The sequence below is a fragment of the Hibiscus syriacus genome, unplaced genomic scaffold (assembly GCF_006381635.1).
Source record: "Hibiscus syriacus cultivar Baekdansim isolate YM2019G1 unplaced genomic scaffold, ASM638163v2 tig00003403_pilon, whole genome shotgun sequence".
Classification (NCBI taxonomy): Eukaryota; Viridiplantae; Streptophyta; class Magnoliopsida; order Malvales; family Malvaceae; genus Hibiscus; species Hibiscus syriacus.
Genome location: NW_024061970.1, coordinates 620,541 through 627,927, shown reverse-complemented (window position 1 = coordinate 627,927; position 7,387 = coordinate 620,541).

The following is a 7,387-nucleotide window of genomic DNA, read 5'->3' as shown; positions in this document are numbered from 1 at the left end:
ATTTTTTGACGTCCTGAGTCCATATCCGAAGTCCGTTTTGCCAAATTCGCACCCGGTAAGTCATTTTCAGTGATTTACCTTCGGATTCAATATGATTTCTCAATTAAGTTCAGTTTCTGACGTAAAATTGTTTATTATGTATCCGAGGAATTATTGGACGTTTAATTCAAGTTTGAGGGCGATCGAATGGAGTTGAAATGGTCGATCGATATGACAAAGAAAATGAGGTAAAATATTACTATCTATTTCATGCTTTGTGGAACATGTTGATATTGATTTCTGCATGGATAAGTATAATTGGTCACATGTATGTAGTGATCACTCCCTAAAATCGATCTGAATATTATAAAAAATTCGGTAATCGAATATGACTTATATGGTTCGCTTAAAAAATGGAAGATTAATCGAAATAATAATAATAAGTTCGGTGATTCTATATTAAATTATTTGATTTTAAGATCCGTGAATTTTGATAAATTTTCTTAAAGGTTAAATACCGAGATTATTTGGATATGAAATTACCGAAAAGAGCACCATGGATAAATTACGAAAATGCCCTTGTTCTGTAAAAGACTAAGACTTCCCCAGAGGGTGTAAAATAACTTGGAAAGGACATACTTGACCAATTATCATAAACAATGCATATGATTGAATTGAAAAAAACTACTGAAATGTCCTCGAGCTTCGTAATTACTATAATAACCACTAATGATCAAATGAGCAAAATACCCTGAGCGCTAAGGAAATTAGAATACATTCAAGTCTAATTTATCGAAAGTGTGTATCTGACAAATTTGAATGAAATGAGGATGATACACTTATAGTGTAAAAAACACAATGGATGGCTAGGATGATGGAGACGACATGAGAACTCATATCTTGATACACTTGAACCTTGGAATCATCGATTTAAAGTCTGGATCTAAATAGGAATGTCCTGAAATATAAAAATAACCCAAGGAACGTCTAAGCACTGTAATAACTAAATACCCTCCAGTTCTGAAATGAATATATCAACCTCGAATACCAAATGACCTAGAAATTCTATTTCCTGAGATAAACCTCAGAGACTGATTTATCAAAGGTACTTTACACGTCTGAATTTCATGAAATGACTAAAGTATATAGCCAAGTTGAATGGATTGGAATAATTGTATGTATCTGAATTTTGGAATGATTGAATTACTATGGAAACTCTGGAGTGATTAAGAGACTTAACTACTAAATGAACTAAGTACCTTCAAAGACCTAGAATTAAGGAATGACTTAGACAAGTCTGGAAACGTTGGTATACTTGTATGTTGTACAACCCTCAAGGGTTTTAAACCCCAGATCAAGAAAGTCGACATTTATTTATATCATTACATTACATAAAAGAAATAAATAACACTGAAATACCTACTCGTCTCCTCAAGAACTGATCAAGGATGATTCTGATATTGAGCAGATCAACTGGTGCATTCAGTAATAAGAAGTGAATAATAATAAAGTATCACGGTCCAAATGATTGACAAGTATTACAGAGTCGGGATTGTTAGTTCAATTGGACTTAAAATTCTGATAATTCAATACATAATTTTGAATACCCTTGATTGTTTGAGTAATGGAATTACTTTTAGTAAATTTGTATCTAGAATTATTCTGATATAAAGGTTCCTGAAGACCTTCCTGAATGCACATGAATAAAAAAGAGTCTTAAAGTATCAATTTTAATGGTCTGATAGATATGTTAGTAACGATCCCTTTTCAATAGGACCTCATTCCTGGAATCCGATCAAATTGCATAAGTTTCATGTTTTTCATTACTAACAATTACAAAGTGCCTCTGAAAAATACTTGAATCCTCTAGTGTGTTCCCCATGTACTACTTGACTATTTTGTATGTTATGAAATACGTTTCACCAAAATTTATTGATGTACTAGCTTATGAACATGGCTACATGGTATGTGTTCTTTGATTACGGTTTTCACTGAAAAATATGATTGTTCCTGATTTATGGAATCATATAATTTACTGGTTTATGAATTATGGTTTCCTGTTTTCAATTATTTTATTGGGAAATTATCTTGGTAGGCTAGAGTATGGAGATTCAGCTCTGATCAAGCTTGTAAATCCTTACAGACCTAGGGGTACCCTTGGGTAGGCTCTGAGGCCCCGAGAAACTTTCTTGGGTAGGCTCTCAAGCCCCAAGGCACTCCCTTGGGTTAATCATGGGACTACATATGGCGTACGAGTGGAGGGAAATTACATGGTTTATTTCATTGTCACGTTTATGAGACTTCTAAAGGATCATGATCCATATGTTATGGTTTACTGTTATAACTGATTCATATTGGATTTTATACGGGTAGGATTATAAAGTGTGGAGGTTCATCTCTGATCTAGCTGGTAAATTCTTACGGACCTAAGGTGACCCTTGGGTAGGCTCCGATGCCCCAAGATCTTTCTTGGGTAGGCCTTGTGGCCCCGAGATCATTCTTGGCCAGTCCCCATGGCCCTGAGAAACTTTCTTGGGTAGGCATTTGGGGCCCCAAGGCATTCCCTTAGGGTGGCTCCCTTTGCTGTGTGCTTCTAGTAAGCCTTTATGGATGCAGTTCTGGGAACTGCATAACGGTGTATGGTTGGAGGGTTCCACTATGATTTTTAAAAATATGTTTTAAACATCTACTGTTTTAAAAAGATCTGTACATTTCACTAGTTTTGTGGGAACACACTAGACACCCTATTCTAATCTCCTGAATCTGGTTCTCTGAATGTTTTCTTTGAACTATAATCTTTATGCCTGTTACTCAAAGAAATATTCATGGAACTTCAGCTCAATCCGAAAACCTATAGACGCTTGGATCGATAAGGAAGTTTTATGTTTGCCTATCATCTGCATGTCCTTCAACATCACTTGGTAGTTTTGTATTACTCAGCTTTCCAAAGCTCACTCTGTTACACACTATTTCAAGTTAAAAGGATTGAACCAGTGCAACTATCGACATCAGTAAAGAAGTTCCACTGGCGTTGCTTCCGGAGTACGGTGCATGTGATTAGGGGGCATGTAGCTTGTATTTTGTTTTTTTGTATCCAAGTACAAAGTCTGTTTTATTTTTTAATATTGTTAAATACTACTTTTTTATTTATAAATTGTTTTATATTTTACACGTTTTAACATAAATTTTAAAATTTTCCAGGATTTTTACTGTGGGTCACTCTGGTGACCCTAATGTGACACCTCGGATCGGGTCATCCGCATCAGTCTGAGTGGGTTACATTTAGTGGTATCAAAGCCTAGGTTGAGTCAAATTTTTCGAAATAGACCGGCTGGTCGATAGTCAAAAGATTTCTAGTTTGTACATGCCCTTGACTACAACTGTACTTCTCTAAGCCGGAACTCCATAGTCGAGCTTTTCTCAGTAACGAGCTAACATAAGTTTTCTATCTGTTAGGGCTCGACCTATGCATAAAGGATACCATTAACATTTGTCTAAATTCTGTAAAGTAACTCACGAGTAATGTAAGAGTTACTTATTCGAGAAATTCTGACCCGACTCAAGAAATGAGATTGAGAGATGTTATCGCTATGTGAACCTAACCTCGTAACCAAGGCTGAATTGATTCCACAGGGATAATTCAGTTCTGATTCTTTTATTAGAATGAGGGAGAGTTATGACGAGAATATATACTCAACTATTTAAAGATTAATAGAGGACCAATACTTATTAAAAGTTACTTGAAGATATGGAAGAACTGATGGAAGCTTCATTTCTGAATTTTTATGACTTGAGTGAATTTCGAGGATGAAATTCTTTTAAGGAGGGGAGAATTGTCACACCCCAATTTAGGGGCTAAATTTTAATAATTTTAAGTATCGAATTAAAGTCGTATCAAGGTAGAAATTGAGCACTAAACCGTAATTTTTTTAAGGTTTTAGCTTGGTTTTGGAGCTTGTGGGAAATTCTCGGATTTGAGCCCGAATTATCCCATTTTTATAGGTAAATGAAAAATAAACCCTTTTTCCCCGGTGAAATTCCAAAACCCAAAAAAATTCCCTCAAGTTTATCCCCTATTGGTAAACCACGATTACCCCAAACAATACCACTGTCGCCCATCCGGTTAGCCACTCTAGTTGGAGGTTGATTGCGCCGTCGGTGTCATCGGCCTCAGCAACGACAGGCGGTCCAACCTCAACCCTTAAAATGCCATTTTAATCACAGTTCATCGTGTAAAGATAGTGAGAGAGAGAATCATTCGGTTTCCCTCATCGTCGTCCTTGCTTTGGCCAACGGTGCAGGTCACCGCCACTTACAGTCATCGTGCCCCTTCAGCACAAACAAAACCCACCCGTTCAGTCATCGAAACCCTGTGTTATCCATCGTGGAAGAGGGTTTGAAGGATCAATAGAAAACTTAACAACCTCTCAGTTTTTTGAATTTTTCAGCCACCACGATCGTGCTCTTGTAGTCACAGTTGCGCTCCCCAGACGATTCCGACCAGAACATGACCGAGTTTTTCATCTGAAGCCCTCCCGTCGTCAATCGTCATTTTGGTACGGGGTAAGTTTCGAATGTTTCGATTAGTTAAGCTGCTTTGGGCTGATTTAATTACTATTATGGATTGTTTTGGAAGAGTAGCAATTGTCGGAGTGCTCGGGTCATCGACCAGACCCTGTTTCATCATTGTACGCACTACTACGCATAGGCGGTGCTCGTGGGGCTTGTTTTAGTTCAAGGATTTTTCCAGAACCTGGTAGGCCCAACCTGCCTGATCCGACCTGACCCGTCTAGTCTAGTCTAGTCACTGAGTCAAATCGGTTGTATCAACTCACTGAGTCAACTTATTAACTTTAACCGAGTCAACCTGTTGACTGTTGACTTTGACCAGTATGACTGTTGACCATTGACTTTGACTTTGATAGAAAAAGTCAAATTTTCTGAAAACCCCCTATTTTATGTTTTTTGACGTCCTGGATCTGAGTCCGAAGTCTGTTTTGCCAAATTCGCACATGATAAGCTGTTTTCAGTGATTTACATTCAGATTCAATATGATTTCTCAATTAAGTTCAATTTTCAACGTAAAATTGTTTGTTATGTATCCTAGGAATTATTGGACGTTGAATTCATGTTCGATGGCGATCAAATGGAGTTTAAATGGTCGATCAATATGACACAAAAAACCAAGGTAATATATTACTACCTGTTTCATGCTTTGTGGAACATGTTGGTATTGATTTCTGTATGGATGAGTATAATTGGTCACATGTATGTAGTGATCACTTCCAAAACTTGATTCGAATATTATAAAAAGGTCGGTAACCGAATATGACTTATGAGGTTTGCTTAAGAAAGTGGAAGATCAATCGGAAATAATAATAATAAGTTCGGTGATTCTATAAAAATGATTTGATTTTAGGATCTGTGAATTTTGATAAATTTTCTTCAAGGTTAAATACTGAGGTTATTTGGATATGAAATTACTGAAAATGGCACCATGGATAAATAACCTAAGTACCTTTAAAGACCTAGAATTAAGGAATGACTAAGATAAGTCTAGAAACATTGGTAAACTTGTATGTAGACCGCCTCATGGGTTTTAAACCCCAGATCAAGCAAGTCGACATTTATTGACATTATTGCGTTATAGAAAAGAAATAAATACCATTGGAATACCTACTTGTCTCCTCAAGAATTGATCAAGGATGATTCTGATATTGAGCAATCAACTGGTGTATTCATTAATAACAAGTGAATAATAATGAAGTATCACAGTCTAAATGATTGACAAGTATTTCAGAGTTGGGATCGTTGATTGGACTCAAAATTCTGACGATTCAATACATAATTCTGAATACCCTTGATTATTTGAGTAATGAAATTACTCTCAATAAATATGTATCTATAATTATTCTGATATAAAGGTTCCTGAATGCACCTGAATAAAAAGGGGTCCTAAGGTATCAATTTTAATGGTATGATAAATCTGTTAGTCACGATCCCTTTTCAATAGGACCTCATTCCTGGAATCCGATCAAATTGCATAAGTTTCATGTTTTTCGTTCCTGATAATTACAAAGTGCCTCTGTAAAATACTTAAATCCTCTGGTGTGTTCCACATGTACTACATGATTGTTTTGTATGTTGTGAAATACGTTTCACCAAAATTTATTGATTTACTGGCTTATGAACCATGACTACATTGTATGTGTTCTCTAATTATAGTTTTCACTGAAAATATGATTGTTCTTGATTTATAGAATCATGGAATTTACTAGTTTATGAACTATGGTTTCCTGTTTTCACTAGTTACTACTTGAATTATTTTATTGAGATATTATCTGGGTAGACTGTAGTATGGAGGTTCAACTCTCATCAAGCTGGTAAATTCTTACGGACCTAAGGTGACCTTTGGGTAGGCTCTCAAGCCCAAGGCACTCCCTTGGGTTAATCATGGGACTCAATATGGGTAGGATTTTATAATTGATTCGTACTGGATTTAATATAGGTAGGATTATAGAGTATGGAGGTTCACCTTGATCCGGCTGGTAAATCCTTACAGACCTAAGGGACCATTGGGTAGGCTCCGAAGCCCCGAGATCTTTCTTGGGTAGGCCCTGTGGCCCCGAGAAACTTTCTTGGGTAGACTTTTGGGCCCCAAGGCATTCCCTTAGGGTGGCTCCCTTTGCTGTGTGCTTAGGGTAAGCCCTTATGGATGTAGTTATAGGGAACTGTATAACGTTGTACGGTTAGAGGGTTCTACTATGGTTTTTAAAAATACGTTTTAAACTATTATTATTTTAAAAAGATCTGTGCATTTTCACTGGTTTTGCATGAACACACTAGACACCCTATTCAAATCTCTTGAATCTGGTTCTCTGAATGTTTCCTTTGAACTGTAATCTTCATGCCTGTTACTCGAAGAGAACTTCAGCTCATTCCGAAAACCAATAGACATTTGGATCGATAAGGAAGTTTTATGATTTCCTATTATTTGCATGTCCTTATGCATCACTTTGTAGTTATGTATTACTGAGCTTTCCAAAGCTCACTCTATTACTCTCTATTTCTGGTTAAAAGGATTGAACCAGTGCAACTATCAACATCAGTAAAGGAGATTCACCGGTGTTGCTTGCGGAGTGCGGTGCATGTGATTAGAAGGAATGTAGCTTGTATTTTTTATATTTGAGTCTGGAATCTATTTTATTTTTTAATATTGTTAAATACTAATTTTGTATTTATAAATTATTTTTATGATTTTACACAATTTAACATAAATTTTAAAATTTTCTAGGATTTTTACTGTTGGTCGCTCCGGAGACCTAATATGACACCTGAGATCGAATCGGGTTACCCGCATCGGTCTGAGGGGGTTACAGGAAAAGTTATAACTTATTTTTATATCATT